Here is a 16,682-nt window from a genome sequence, read left to right on the forward strand (position 1 = left end):
GTCTATAGTACTTGGGTTATTTAAATATTTCATTTGTCTTCCTCAGAATTTGTTATGTGGAAATATTAATATATTTGAACTGTACACAAAGGTGGACAGAGATTTTATTTGAATGCACTCACAAGCAATCTCATGTCAGCAAATATCACTGGAATATTCAATAATGAAGCAATTTCCAGATTTCATCCTAACACCTTACAAGTGCTGTTTGCCAGTGAGTTGATCTGATATTATGAGCCTGTGAACTGGGAAGCCCTGTGTAATAGGTGTGATTGTGCACTGACCCTCTTCCTTAACAGCCTACCTAACAGAACTCTTCTCCTTGGCTACCAGGTTTTTATGTGGTGGGCATGCCATGGTTTCTTGCCAAGTAGATATGTTTTTTCCAAACATATCTACTTGTACTTGTGGTGACCCCAGTGGCACAGGTTGGGGGGTCGTTCTGGGTGCTACTTCTGAGAACCACTGGTGCCAGAGCAATTTGCCAGAGGGCAAAGGTCAGGGCAAAGGCAATTACAGCAGAGTGATAGCTTGGGCAGAGTCAAGCTCTGGGATGTAGGCAGATCCACTAGGGTAATGGAATTTGGCTTACTGATGACCAGAGGTCTAGGCCAGGATGAAGGCTGGGGTGGCATTACCATGATGGTGTTTGGTTTGGCATGGCAGTGAATTCCCTGGTGAGTAGGGAGGACCGCAGGGACAAGAGCACTAAAACCAGAAGGTGCAGGTGTCACCCCACTTTGGACCACTGGGCACAGCATATGAGCAAGGCAGGCCTGAGGGCTTGGACAGGAGGCTCTGACTGGTGCTTATCATCTCAGGGCGGTGGTTGCCAGGAGCTCCTGCTGGTGAGTCTTCCATCAGATAAGGCAGACATTCTGCCATTTGGCTGGCAAAGCCCAAGATCAGGGCAGGATACTGAGAGCTCCAAAATTATCGGTAGAGATCTACATCGGGAACCCAGCCAAGTCTGCAGCCACCTAGGTGGCAGGCTCCCTGCAGCCCCAGTCTACATCTGTGACCTAGGCAACCTGGTAGCATCTCCCAAGGCTTTGTTCCAGCAGAATTTTAGACGGGTTGGCATCTGCCATCAAGTTCTTGGTCCTCACCTCTCTTAACCTCTTACCCGTTTGATCATTTCTTCATCGGCACACACCAGTTACTAGGGGGCTGGGCCCTGGACCTAGGGGAGTTCTACTGTAAACAGAATCTTAAAGAAGCTCTTGTGCTTCCTACCTCATATACCACATTTGCCTCGACTGTGCCGCAGTCTTCACCCAGCCACCTTGAAGTTCTTGGAGTACTGCCTGAGTACTTTCCGTAATGAGTGCCTTGGACCCTACGGCTTCAACAGTAGATACTCCCCTCCTCACAGTTCTGGAGGCTGGATGTCAAGGTCAGGGTGGTGCCAGCAGGTTTCATTTCTCCTGAGTCCTCTCTCCTTGGTTTACTGATGGCCGGCTTCTACATCTTCATGTTGTCCTTTCTCTGGATGAGTGTCTCTTGTTCTCTCATAAGGACACCAGTCAGACCATGCCACCCTAATGACCTTATCTTACCTTATTTACCTTCCTAAAAACATCAATCTACAAATCAGTCACATTCTGTGGTGCTAGGTGCTAGGACTCAGCATGCAAATTTGGGGGACGCAGCTGAGCCCTTTACGCTATCCAAGAATTCAACAACTTTATCTACTTTTCTTCTAGCAGTAGTAGTGTGAGAGTCACTCATAGCCTCATCAGCCAGAAGGGATTTTAGAGGTCATCTAGAGCACAGCACAGAGTAGAGCCTTTTCACTTCAGTGCTTCCTACATTGTCATCAGTTATTTTTTGTGTAGCTCAATGTAACGAGCCAGGGTAACAATCTTTTTGTCTTACAAGTTTCCCTATGACCCTTCTAGAATCAGGTTGCATTTTACTGGGCCAAAGGGTGTATCCATGGTGTAAGCCTTGCCAATCACAATATCTTGTCCTACTTTCCCCAGTATTTGATTGAAGGAGTGGGCATGTGACCCATGTTTGACCAATCAGAATCCTTCCTGGGGCTGTTGTATGAGAAGAAAAGAAGCTCTACCTTTGCTGAGAGATGCCAAAGTGGAGGTGGTTTGTGTTGGGGAAGATCCTGTCTACAGAGAAGCAAGACAAATGAGCAGAGGCCGAGAGAATAGAGGCAGGAGGAGGGATATTCCTAGAGGCTCCCAGAGCACTGGGACCTCTCCTTCCTGCAGCCCCACCTTCAACTCCGTGAGCTCTTCTTATGGTTCTCTGGGCTGTGTGCTACCATGAACTCTCCACTGTTTCCCTTTAGATAGGCTGTTCACTTTTTGTTACTTCAACAACAAGAATCTGAACTCATCCAACTTAATCACTGTGCTCAGTATATTAATGACTGTTAACAGGATTAATTTGGATGTGTAAATCAGAGGTGTAAACCATTTGGATAATAGTCTTACATTGATTCACATGTGGAGAGGGAGACATTAAAAAGTATTTCTCTAAGACCCATTGGTGGTTGATTAGAATTTCCTTCATAATTCAAAATTAAGAACCAGGGTTTAGGATTTGGGGTATATTGCTTGAAAACCTCTTATATATGAAACCCACTCTTGATATCTCTAAACTGCCATGAAAGACAATCTTAGAGGTGGACATGGCGGAGATGGGAAGGGAATCAGGATGGAGGGAAATGGGAAGGCAAGGAGGGAAAGGGGAAGTAAAATGATTGAGATGTGATATGTTTATGTACCAATTCTCCAAGATGAATGAAATTATTATGTATGGTAAACATATACTAAAAGAAAAGGAAGATAAAAATATCCCAGAGAAAAAAATGTCAGTCATCATTAAGGACATTTATCTTGTTATACTGATCAACACACCAATGTCTTTTTCTCTAGTGTTCACGCTCCACTTTTTTGGCGGGGGCAGATACTGGGGATCAAACTTGGGTCTTTGTGCTTGCTAGGCAAGCAGTGGCACCACTGAGCTAAATCCCCAGCAAGGACATTTATCTTGTGCCTCTTCTGTCTGCAAGGCAGAGGTGTGCTAAATCACCACGTGGTCTGGAATATGCCAGGGTAGATTGAGTAGTGCACAGGGAAATATGTATTCCTACACACACACACACACACACACTTCAGTGTAGTGAGATCATATAAATGTGCAAACAAATGCAGTTAAGGGTAAAGATGAAGACATTAACAGGAAATCATTAGAAGAAATGTGTTAGCACTGGAATGTTAAAGCAAAACCATAAGTTCAAAAGAACTCTGGAATGAATGGATTTAATATTCTTAGGAACCCTGAAAGTCCAAACTGTGTAGTCACATGTCACTTTTCCAAGGTCAAAATTTGAGGCCCACCCCCTGAAGGATGGGCAAGGATGAGCCAGGCTGTGAATGAACCTGGACAACTCTTGTCACATAAACCAGTGAAAAGTGGTCTCGCAGCCACCAATAGAGCCACCAATAGAGCAGATAAAGTAGTAAAAATATGTACAACTGACTGTACTTATTCAAAAAAGGGCATTTCAAAGAGAGCAAGATATTGGATATGGGTGACTCTGATTTATGAAGCAATAGCCCCCTCAAGTTTCTTCCAAAAATATGAGGGCAAGAATTCCTAAACCCGCTCTTGCCTATGCTGGAAATGCTTATCGGCAGAAAGACAAAATTTGAATACAAATTAAGAAGGCCTTGACCTTTGATATGAAGATGTTCCCAGGAAACTTGTGATTCCCCGCAGAGATATGACTCAAGAGAACATATTTTAATTAGCATGTTGGAAGACGTTTGTACCTTATTTATGAAATCATTAAGGATTTGAAGGGGCCACTTACATTTTTCAATTGTAATTTATTGCATTTTGTGGGAGAAGTAATATCCTAGAATGATATTTGCAAATGTAGGAATTCTTGCTAATGTCAAGGATATGACTCTAGTAGAAACAGGAGGGACTTAAGCTTGACGTCACCTTTCAATTAGATCAGATCTTTATGGTGTAGACTAAACAGACAATCGTGTATGGTCTCACTGCTACTAGGTACTGAAGTGGCTCTCATGGTATCTGTCTTTTGGGGCAGGACAAAGTACCAGATATAACTCCTTAGTAAGAGAGAAATGGGAAATGTAGACACCTTAAGGTGCTCTGGGGCCAGAGACCCATCACCCCATAGCCACTGTGTATTTCTATGGCATTTACATGGTATAGGTATGATGTCATCTAGAGATAATCTAGACTCTATGCGCAGATGTGCACACGTTCTGTGCAAATCCTATGCATTCTACATAAGTTACATGAGCATTCATGCATTTTGCTATCCATGTGGGACCCGGAATCAATCCCACTGAATACCAAGGGAGGACTAAGTGCGTATTCAATACTCTATATAGCCTGAATTCTCTCCTGGCCCACACTGTGGGATAGGAGTGCAGAAACTGAGGTTCACTTACTCCTCAAAGAGAAAATACTTACTGGGAAGTGCATCTCTAGAGGAGGTGACAGAATGGACAAAACCCAAGTAAACACATCAGTAACTCTGCTTCTGATGAGTTTCAGGTGGACAGAGAGCACAAAGCTGTGGAGCCAAGTGGGCTGAGACCAGGAGCACTGCTTTCACCACTGTGTGTGGGGGAGGCCTCTTTGAGGATGAGACATCCTGAGTTGAGACCGAAGGGACAAGAAGGATCTGGCCCATTACGAGCTATGGGCAGATAGTGCAGCAGGTCAAGGCCTCAAGGCAAGAAGGAAGCACCTGCGTCTTGCAGGAATGGAATAAACCAACAGTGAGCAGGGGTCAGGGAGAATCTCAGACGATTGGGGAAAGGCTTAAACATCCCAAAGAAAATAGGCACCCAGTGAAAAGCTTTAAGTAGGAAGGTTCATGCTTTGTGGTATTTTTGTTTGTCTGTGTTTTGTTTGTTTGTTTGCACTGTACCAGGGGTTGAACTTAGGACTTTCACATTGTGCTACAACTTAGCGTTTTGTTGGTTTTGTTGTTTTGTTTTTTTTTTAATTTTTTGAGACAAAGGCTTCCAGGCTGAGTTCAAACTTGCAATCCTGCCTCAGCTTCCTCCCAAAGTGCCAGGACTATAGATGTGTACTCCCATGCCTGGCTCTTTGTGTGTCTTTAACAGTCCTTATGGAGAATGGATTGGGAAGAGGCAGGACAGGACAGTCAGGAGGCTACTGGAGGCACCGGTGCTCGGGGGAGATAGAGAAGGGAGACCATGGCCACTCAGCTGGTATGTGCTCGCTGGCTCAAAGCCAGAGCTTCACCAGCTCACACTCTTATGAAAGGTATGATTAAAGATGTTTTAATCAGGGGAATATTTTAATTCAGGTTGTCAGAGGAGTGACTGGGAATTTTTCAGCAGTTTACAGATAAAGGCTGAGTTAGAATCTAGGTTGAGATATGGTCAAAATATGCTATAAATGTTTAAACTTTAAACATTTTATTACAGTAAAAGACACATTGCCATGGGTCCTCCTCAAAATATTTCTCCTCACTTTGAACACACTTATTCCATCGTTCTTGCCACTTTCTGAAGCAGTTCTGGAAATCCTCTTTCGTGAGTGTCTTTGTGAGGCGTGATCAAAAGGACCATGAATGTTTAGGACCCACTGAAAAGGCAGGGTCCTAAAAATATTATGCTGGGTCTTCATCCACGTTACTCACCAGGTCTGGAACTGTATGCCTCTGACTCTTCCTCAAAGTCAAAATGACCATGAAAGATAAATGTTGTTATGTCTTTCTCAAAACAATAATCTAGATTGACCAGATTTTAATTTTTTTCTGTATCTGTGTTGTCCTTGATTTCTTTCTGTGGGAAATACTGTATCCTGCATCCACTAAAGTATATTTTTTCTGTTCACACAGATGCCTTTGTCCCTTGAGTTAGTTGGAAAGATTTCAGCATTGTGTTTGTCATGGTCCTCTGGAACATGATGGTTCCCTGATGGCAACGAGGCTGATGGGTCCCTGGTCAAAGGCTCCTGAACCTTGCTGCTGAGACAGGAATAAAAAAACTGGGTCAGATCTCAGCCTCTCATTCTTGTTGTGTGTCCTCCTAACTGGCATGCTCTATGCTTCTACGACAGACTGTCCAGCCCTCCTGTTCCTGTGCAGGATTCAGAGCATAGACCATGTACTTTGAGCCAAGCCACAGTACATAGGCAGACGTCAACCTTGCCTAGCTTTATCCCATAAATCTGACTTCTCAGTTACAAGCTGGTTTTGCTCCTTTGATTCTGGAGCAGGGATAGTGATATTTATTAAGAACCTCTTCTGGGCTGGGGATTTAGTTCAGTGGTTCTGCTGCCTGCCTCACAAGTGCAAGGACCCAAGTTTGATCCCCGGTAACAAAAAAAAAAAAAGCACCTCTTCTGAGCCAGTCTTAGTGATGGGTGTTTTCTATTTCAGTTTTCATTTAATACTGTACTGCTCACAATCCTTTGAAGTAGGTATCCTTGTCACCATTTAACGTAAGAGAGGAACTGAGGTTCCAAAGGACTTGCAATCTTCCTTGGTGTTGTTGGTGGTATTAGGACCTCACTCTGTCTGAAGCTCGAATCTATTTTCCTCCTTCAAAGTAAACAGGAGGACCTCTTTGAAGGATAAACATGTTGGTGGATGTTGGATCTCCCCATAGTAATATCTGCTATAGTTTACATCTAAAATGTCCCCCGGAAGTCACGTGTGTTTGGAAGGTGATTGGATTTTGGGGATGCTATACTCATCGGTGGATCCATCCACTGACAAGTTTGTGGCTGAATGTGTGTGAGGAGGTTGATCCTGGTCAGAGGAAGTTGGTCACTGGGGGCCCTGGAAGGGTGTATTCTTGTTCCCCTCTTCTCCACTTTCTCTTTTGCTTTCTGGCTGCCATGTCATAAGCATCTGTCCTCCACCAGGCCCTTTACCATGCCGCTTCTCCCTTGGAGCCAGCCAAATTTGGACTGAACCTACTGGAAACTGTGAGCCAAATAAACCACTCCTCCTTCAAGTGATGAATGGTATTTTTCTCCTCAACAGGAAAGCTGCATAATACAATATCCCTTTTAAAACAAATGCTAGTATGAATTTAACTCCACTTTCAAATGAGAGTCTGTCTTATTAACCACCATGCCTCACATAGCTCTGGAAAATGAGAACATCTGTACACATAATGTATTCCTCAGCCTCTGGACCATGCCTGTCGTGGTGAGATCTGTAGATGTCTTGTGGTAGCCATGAGCCTTCCCAGGGATTGTGGGAACAGGCACAGGTCCAAGACACTTTCCAGAAACCCTTGCCTACAAGGGCTGAGGCTACTAGTTGACCCAATATTTATTTCCCACTTGGCTCATTTTGACATTTTGGTTGTGGGTGTCATTCTAATAAAGACTCACGTTCCCAGGCTCTTTAGAGCTAAGTGTGGCATATGTCACAGTCCCAATCACTGCAGCATTTGTAGGCACAAATGGGGGTGCACCTTCTGGGTTCTGTGCACTTAGAGGGTAGGTGCTTACTTCCTCCCCTTCCTTCCCACAGTTGGTGTGTGGCTGAGAGATGAGCCATGTTGGACCACAGGAATGATAGGGCTACAAGAACTAACTTCATTGAACTACTGTTAAGTTCATTTTAAAGCCATTTTTCTTCTTTTCTATGAGGTCTGCTTGAAAAATACAGTATTTAAATTTTTAAAATATTGTTAGAGTAAAAAACATATTTCTCCATTGATCCCCTCTCACTTCAGATACACTTACCCCATCATTTGTGCCATGTTCTGAAGCAGGTCTACAAGCCCTCTCAGAATGTCATTAGTTGTGTTGTCATGGCTGCCTCGATTCAAAAACATTTATCTTTCATGGTCATTTTGACTTTGAGGAAGAGTCAGAGGCATACAGTTCCAGACCTGGTGAGTAACGTGGATGAAGACCCAGCATAATATTTTTAGGACCCTGCCTTTTCAGTGGGTCCTAAACATTCATGGTCCTTTTGATCACGCCTCACAAAGACACTCACGAAAGAGGATTTCCAGAACTGCTTCAGAAAGTGGCAAGAACGATGGAATAAGTGTGTTCAAAGTGAGGAGAAATATTTTGAGGAGGACCCATGGCAATGTGTCTTTTACTGTAATAAAATGTTTAAAGTTTAAACATTTATAGCATATTTTGACCATATCTCAACCTAGATTCTAACTCAGCCTTTATCTGTAAACTGCTGAAAAATTCCCAGTCACTCCTCTGACAACCTGAATTAAAATATTCCCCTGATTAAAACATCTTTAATCATACCTTTCATAAGAGTGTGAGCTGGTGAAGCTCTGGCTTTGAGCCAGCGAGCACATACCAGCTGAGTGGCCATGGTCTCCCTTCTCTATCTCCCCCGAGCACCGGTGCCTCCAGTAGCCTCCTGACTGTCCTGTCCTGCCTCTTCCCAATCCATTCTCCATAAGGACTGTTAAAGACACACAAAGAGCCAGGCATGGGAGTACACATCTATAGTCCTGGCACTTTGGGAGGAAGCTGAGGCAGGATTGCAAGTTTGAACTCAGCCTGGAAGCCTTTGTCTCAAAAAATTAAAAAAAAAACAAAACAACAAAACCAACAAAACGCTAAGTTGTAGCACAATGTGAAAGTCCTAAGTTCAACCCCTGGTACAGTGCAAACAAACAAACAAAACACAGACAAACAAAAATACCACAAAGCATGAACCTTCCTACTTAAAGCTTTTCACTGGGTGCCTATTTTCTTTGGGATGTTTAAGCCTTTCCCCAATCGTCTGAGATTCTCCCTGACCCCTGCTCACTGTTGGTTTATTCCATTCCTGCAAGACGCAGGTGCTTCCTTCTTGCCTTGAGGCCTTGACCTGCTGCACTATCTGCCCATAGCTCGTAATGGGCCAGATCCTTCTTGTCCCTTCGGTCTCAACTCAGGATGTCTCATCCTCAAAGAGGCCTCCCCCACACACAGTGGTGAAAGCAGTGCTCCTGGTCTCAGCCCACTTGGCTCCACAGCTTTGCGCTCTCTGTCCACCTGAAACTCATCAGAAGCAGAGTTACTGATCTGTTTACTTGGGTTTTGTCCATTCTGTCACCTCCTCTAGAGATGCACTTCCCAGTAAGTATTTTCTCTTTGAGGAGTAAGTGAACCTCAGTTTCTGCACTCCTATCCCACAGTGTGGGCCAGGAGAGAATTCAGGCTATATAGAGTATTGAATACGCACTTAGTCCTCCCTTGGTATTCAGTGGGATTGATTCCGGGTCCCACATGGATAGCAAAATGCATGAATGCTCATGTAACTTATGTAGAATGCATAGGATTTGCACAGAACGTGTGCACATCTGCGCATAGAGTCTAGATTATCTCTAGATGACATCATACCTATACCATGTCAATGCCATAGAAATACTTGACATGCTGTATTGTTTAGGAAGTAAAAAGGAAAGAAAAACCGTATGTGTTCAGTGTGACACATTTTTTCCCAAGTAGTTTCTATGCATGGTCGCTAATCCGGGGACGCAGAGCCCTCAGAGGCAGAGTGCAGTGTGAGAGCCATCTCTTCCCTGCTCCCTGTGGAAGAGCCACTTTCCCAGCACCCATTGGTCTTGTTCCTCTCTGAGTCCCAGAATCTCTCTTTTCTCTACCTTTTTTGCCCCAGGCCATGCTCTGATAACCTCTGCAGGCCTCTTGGTCTTGTTCCTATCCTCCGACCCCATCCCTCCTCCAGCAGGGAGCTCCCAGTGTCCTCGGGAAGCCATGCTGTTAGGCTTCATAGGGCCCCAGGGCCACATGCCCTGTTTGGCTGCCTTAGCCCTCAGGGCCATGTGTGGGGATTATGTGAGGCCCCTCAGCCTGTGCCTAAAGATAGAGATTGCCCCAAAGACTCTCCTCTAGTCAGTGCCCTTGAACCCTACGTGGCCCCCTCATATGCACACACTCACCAGGCGCCAGGTACCAGTGTTGCACCAGTAACTATTCCCAGAAGGTCCTCAGTGGGTCAGGGTGGGATTGGTGCCTTCCCTCTTCAGCAGGTTTGCCCCACTGCTTCTATCCAGGTGCATGGTACGTGGTGGGAGTAGGGAGCCTCCCATGCTGTCTCCCAGGAAACATTAATTGGAAGGAAAAAGAGCCAGTTTTCCTTCTGTTTCCCTCCAAATGGGCAATTAAGTACTGGTGTTGGTATATTGAACTTGCCACATAAATATCTGAACTTCATTGTACTGACCCTTTTAAGTTAGTTTTTTTTTTTTAAAAAAAAGTCACCATTTTTGAAGGATTTTCCTTTTTTAGACCACGTTCAAGGAATCTATCATCTGCAAATAATTAGACAGTGAGAATTATATTGTATTGCTAATGAGCAGATGTGCATACTTATAGTGGAGGAACAGCTGCACACATAGAAAATGCAAAACGGCCCCAACCCAGCATTATGAGTTCTGAAAGGGACGGCGTTCTTTCAAGAATTTCAGAGGCAGAGAAAAATGAAACAAAGAATTTAACTGATATTTCCTTTATTAATTGTTCTTTCACTCACACTGTTCTGTGCATAACATTTTCATACATGTACATGCTATCTCTATTTGTACTTTCAAATCCCTGTCTGTTTTAACACTGTGGAGTTTGTTTAACACTTTTCCTGTGCCTTTCTAGTGTTGTACAGATTTGGGGATTCCCAACTGAACAAGGGACCCTCATTGGGTGTCATTTCTGGGCTGGGCAAAGTGCTTAGGCTCTTACATATGCACTATCCCTCTTGATTCTAGTTGTAACCTGAAAACCTTAGGCCCATTTTACAGATGAGCAAAGTGGCCCAGAGAGGTGAAATGATTTGGCACAAGCCAATTCTATACATTATGTAACCAAGTTGGCACTTGAACTCAATTACAAATCTTGTAATCTAACCCTTGTAAGACTCATGGCTCTGCACTGTTGAGAAGTTACATCAGAGAGCAGAAGGCATGGCCCACCGTGACTTGAAACAGCAGCACATTATCCAATGTCCATGAACTCCTTTGGTGTTCATTACAATTTTATAAATCCCATTAAGGATTAGCAAGATAAAGAAGTTCAAATAATCAGGCCTTTGAAAACTTTCCACCAGGAAGAATTTCACATATTTAGATTAGTGAGATCATTTGGAACTTGGATAAATTGTATTTCAGCAATTGAAAAAAATGAAATTAGAAGAATTACTGTACTTCACATAAAAAGTCCCAAGTTAGATAAGCAAAATATCAGAGCTGATAACAGTGGCAGGAACTTGAATTTCTAGACTCCACTAATGGCAGGCTAAGTCATTCAGGTCAACTTGCTCATCGAAAGCTATTCAAAATGTTTTATAAAATATTTTAAAAATACTGAAAGCATCACGTCAGAGAACTGACAAAATTATGAGGAATCACCAGGTGAAAATAGAAAGGAAGACAGGAATGCAGACAGGTAAGCAGAGGACTAGAGATACCCATGTTCTGGAGGGAAATGAGTTTTGCAAGCCTTTTTAAGGGTAGGGAAGCCATGACTGACACAATTTGTGCCTCTCCAATTTTTCCTCCATTGAGTTGCTAACCTAACCTATGTAATTAACCACATTAGCTGACTTAAAGAAAACAACGTGACTCTCAAGATAAGTGCAGAGGGTATTTAATACACCTTCGTATAGAAAATGGTAAAAATCAGTCTGACAAAGAGAATGCACAAAAGCCTACTGGAAGCATTGTACTTAATTTTGAAACATTGAGAATCCACAGCAATGCTGTTACAACTTCCGGTCTGCATTGCACTGGGTGTCCACTAAGTCAAGAAAAGAATGAAATTCATAAGGACTGAAAAGTATTTACTTTTCTCTAGCTGCACATTTCCTGTGCCCCCTCATAGTGGCCATGTGATTGAGTTCTGGCCACTGGAAGGAAGCAGAAATGGCATGGGCTGCTTCTGGACCTGGTGAACCCTCTTCCTGATCCCTGAGCCCTGAATGTGAGCGACTAGGGAAAGAAACCTTTGAAGTAGCACACAGAAGGTGCCAAAGCTCCCTCCAGCCCAGGCCTCTGAAGAGTAGCTCAGGAAGGCATTACCAGCTCCTTTTTACCAGCTGGGCTTTGCAGGATCAAGAAATAGACTACTGTTAATGTCCACCATGGAAATTTCAGAGTTTACCAGGAATTGGTATCTTGAAGTGGAGTACTACCACAATATCTTTAAAACTTGGCATTAGCTTAGTGGTGGAGCAGCTAGAGGATCCAATAATGGGTTTCATTCATGGTTTGTAAAGGAGCCAGTTCCCCTACATTGTTTTTTAAACACACCGCAAAATCAAATGAAATCCCAACAGTTTTGTTATTGTTCTTTTTTCTTTTTATGGATTTTTTTTTCTTTTTTTTTGGTACTGGGGATTGAACTTGGGTCCTTGTGCTTGCAAGGCAGGCCACTGAAGTGCTAAGCTAAATTCCTGGCCCCTTTTTATGGATTTTAAAAGCTGATCCAGTGTTTATACAGAATACAAATTGCAAGAAAGGCAACAGCATGAGATAGGATGACTTATTCTTCCAGATAACGCATTTCATTGTAAAGCTACTGTGAATTCACACTGTGAAGATAGTGTGAATCTGATGTAGGGTCATGAACAGACCAGTGCAGTAGAGCACAGAATCCAGAGCCAGTCCCACACATACGTGAGTATGACACATGACATGGTTGGCATTTCAAAGTCCTGGGAAGAAGGATTTTTAAAAATCAATAATAATGATTTTCTTGTGGGAAAACAATGAAGTGAATTTTCACCTCACACCATACACAAAAATCAATTCCAAGTAGATTTAAGACAAAAAGTGAAAGGCAAAGGACAAAATTTCAAATGAATGATATTATTATGACTTTGGATCTAGGGAAAAATGTCTGGTTTATGTCTGTGGTTCATGTACTTTGCTACATTTATGTTTTAGTGACTTTCCTGTATTCAATTTACAAGCTATAAGGCTAATACGTTGACTGCTACATCTGCCATTGATGTGAACAGCACTGCCAGGCTAGTTTTGTGGATGTGTATGCATGTGGATGCTTGGTACCGGTCCTGAAAGCGTCTTGTAAATCTCATCAACATCCTATGTTCTGTAATGGGGCAGTTTGCCTGATTCACCACTATAAAACTTTAAGACTTGGATTGGAAATGGTGCCATAGAAATTTTAATATTTTGAAAAATGTCTTATGCTTTTGTTATTTGACCATACTTGAGAGTGTGGGACATGGAGTTCCAGAAGATGTTTTAGGAGACATACAATAATTTAAAATATTTCCTTTTACTAGCCAAATTAGAATTTCCCTTTTATACACACACAAAATCCACATCAAGATAAATTTTAACCTCTTAGGGAAAAATCATCACTGTTTTCAAAATAATTTATTTATGATTATAGAAGTCATGTGTGCTCATCACTGAAAATCAAAACCTTTCTCTTTGCTTTTAGGTACAGAGTGAGTACTTGGTACCTCTGTTATATAGCAATATTCTTATATCTCTGTTGAGATGTATTATGTGCAAAACAAGAGCAAGAACATGGTGAAAGTGCTAGTGACCTTGAGGTATTTCCTTCTAGAAGACAGCCACATAATATCTTTCATAGCTCACTACATTCCACTTTGTTTTTTAACTTAAATTATAAATCATTTACAAATTGGAATACTAGTGGTTATGAGCAAAGGCTATGGCGTTTGATGGTTTCTGATGCAACACTGGCCTTCGACAGGTATCCAGCCCCTCTCTGAGTGTTCGTCTCATCTTTGGGGAAACATTGATGCTCCAAGCATTTGCTGGACTGGGTGACTAACAGAAGCAAAGCGTGGCGCCTGGCACGTCACAAGGGCTCTAGGATCAGCAGCGATTTTGATCGTCTGAATCATTAGCTACTTTGATGACCGACAGATTCCCTCCATCCCTCTGCTTCCTTCCTCACAAGAATTGTCCATTCATTTATTCAGTGTTTTAAATTTAAAATGAGCTGTCAGTTAAAGTTGATGGAATTAGGTTTTCAGTCAGATAAAGTGAAATTGTTCCATATTCATAGGGCTTCTCTCAAGCACCTGAGATAGAGGCCAGGTGTTCCAGGAAGGATCACATGGGTAATAATAAGCGCCATCGATCACTGTGAGGGGGGCAAGCTCACCACCTGTGGAGGTCTTTGGGGCGCTGCAATGTGCTTTTCCATGGAGACTTATTTTCCAGCAGAAGGCAGGAGGCCACATTGAGCAGCACCGTGTGAGCTCCCTGTCAACGCTGGGGTCTCTGGGGTTCTTCCTTTGCCAGTGCCATGTGCCAGTGGCCTTCCGGTCCCATCTCTGGTGAGGCAAAATAGTGGGGGTGGGTTTAAGAGGCACAGTAGGAGCACTAACTCTTCATGTTCAAGAAATGATTGCAGTTCAGAGCCATTCACTGACTGTTTCAGTTTTCATTGAGATATTTTGAAGAAGCAAGTGGGAGCATTCAAAATTTAATAAAGTCAGAACAGTTAAGCCTCTCCCCATGCTGTTCTCGCAAAGAGAACCAAATCATGAAATGTAAGGCATCCCATCCTGAGGGTGACCAGTGTAGGTCTGTGGTCTTTCTCTGAGGGTGATATACCTAGGACATGAGCAAGCCATAGGATGACACAAAGAAGTTAGATCTCCTAACTTAGGCATAAGTAAATAAGCTTGTCTAATAACACTTTAGTAGACATACCTAGTAAGAGTTTATCTAAAAACCTAAGCAACTTAAATCATAGAGTGTAAGAAACTGTATAATGCTAGATGTTGGCAGTAAGGCAGCTTTAATGACAGCAAATGTGGTTGAAGAGCTTGGACTCTTAGATTAGCTTCCCTAGCCAGATGCAGAACCTGAGGCAGGGATTTAGTGCAGGTGACTTGAGGAAGAGAAGGAGAAGGGGAAGAAGCTGTAAGAGGGCATGAGAATTAGGACCCAGAAGAGGAAGAAGCTGAGCAGGGATGTGGCCTCGGGCTAGGTCTTGGCTTGATGTGCATTTGGGAGGAAGGGAGTTCTGGGGTGTACCCGTGTGGCTGGAATCTCCCCAATGAGATATAAGTGGCAGTGTGGTGTGGAACTTCTCAGAGGGCTGTTTAAAGGTGTAGGAAGCAAGTGGTGATGTCTCTTCACTTTTCCCCTCCTTTCTTCTTCCAGTCTGCACTTTGGATGTGGTGGGAGGAGTGCCAGAAGACATTACGTGTCACTGAGAGTGAAGGTCACATGCTAAGGAGAAAGACAGAAGAAACTTGAGCCCCTAATGATCACAGGACTACCTTACTGCCCCTAGAGTACCTACTTCAGTCGTCTTTCACTTAAGGAAAAAAGAAATACAATTCCACCTTGTTTAAATCACTCTTATTTTTCATCTCTATTAAACTGGAAACAGTTCCTGGACAGGACAGCAGATATCATGGAGATTTTCTGAGCAATATGCTACATGCTATAGTCACAGAAAGGACATTGTGATAACAACTTTAACTTTTTTTTTTCCTGTTCAGACTATCAAATAAGCAAGAGACTTTTTTTTTGTTATTTTTTCCATAAAGTTGAGAACCTTATATTGAAACTATATACACAGTGATTTCATGCTTTCTCAAAGTCTTTTTTTACTTAGATTTTCAATATGCCAATTAAAATGCTATTTTCCTTAGAAAAAAGGAAAGACAGAAAGAAAGGGAGAAAGATCTTGTATGCTTTGATGAAAATCTCCGTTCTCTTGAATTTCTGGATAAAAGAAAATTAAACCACACTGGGGACTACCCCTATTAGTGGATATAAACAAAAATATGAATACCAATGACCTCTGAGATTCTTTTGGAACTGTGGGTCTCCACTATACTGAAGCTTTCACTTCCTTCATGCTGCTTTATTTAGCTCCCTTAATTCTTTCTCCCCCACTTCCTTCCTTCCTTCCTTCCTTCCTTCCTTCCTTCCTTCCTTCCTTCCTTCCTTCTTTCGAGTCAGTCTTGCAGTGTAGTTCAGGCTGGCCTTTAACTCACTTTGTACCTCAGGCTGGCCTTGAACTAACCATTAAATGCTGGGTTTACAGGTATGTGCCACCATACCTGGCTTAGCTGCCTTGAAACTGGAGACTTTTAAGGTGATGGTATAAAAGTTTGTGGCCCACCAGTATTGAGGAGTAGGTCTCAACTGTGATGATTTGGCCCCCAGGGGACATTAGTAGTGAATGTAGTTTTTCTTTTTAACTTTGTTTTGGAAAGAATGGTTTTATTGTCATTAAAGAGTGTCTTGGTTTTTAGATGGTTAACAGACTAACAGGCAAAATATATTTATAATATGCATTGAAAATAGAAGACTCAATAAAGAAGAAGCTCCCTGGATAGAGATATTTTTGCTTGTCACAGCTGGGTGGATACTTGTGAGTAGACAAGTGGGTAGGTTCCAAACATGCTGCCTTGTCACCCGACTCATGGTGGTAACAGTACTGTGGTTAAAACACCGGGATACAGGCAGCCTCCTTGGGACTTATCTTAGCACTTTTCTTACCCAACAGTGTCATTTAAAGCTCTCATTTTACTTCAAAAATATTGATTTTTCCCTCTACCTTTGAAATAGTCCAAGTGCTCTTGCCTCCCCCAAGACCTAGTTAGCTCTCCCTTCCTGCTAACTTATCATCTCATGGTCAGCGAAATGTGGCTGAAGGTTTGTGCTTAACCCAACTCCCAT

General features: G+C 42.8%; 1 protein-coding gene across 7 annotated transcripts in view; it reads left to right on the forward strand.

The window, feature by feature from the left end:
* The window catches only part of Msra (methionine sulfoxide reductase A), a 335,029-nt gene that overhangs the window by 229,725 nt on the left and 88,622 nt on the right, over window positions 1–16,682 (forward strand). The gene's annotated exons all lie outside the window — the stretch shown is intronic.

This window comes from Fukomys damarensis, unplaced genomic scaffold, assembly GCF_012274545.1.
Source record: "Fukomys damarensis isolate Sample0158 unplaced genomic scaffold, DMR_v1.0_HiC HiC_scaffold_18, whole genome shotgun sequence".
Lineage (NCBI taxonomy): Eukaryota > Metazoa > Chordata > Mammalia > Rodentia > Bathyergidae > Fukomys > Fukomys damarensis.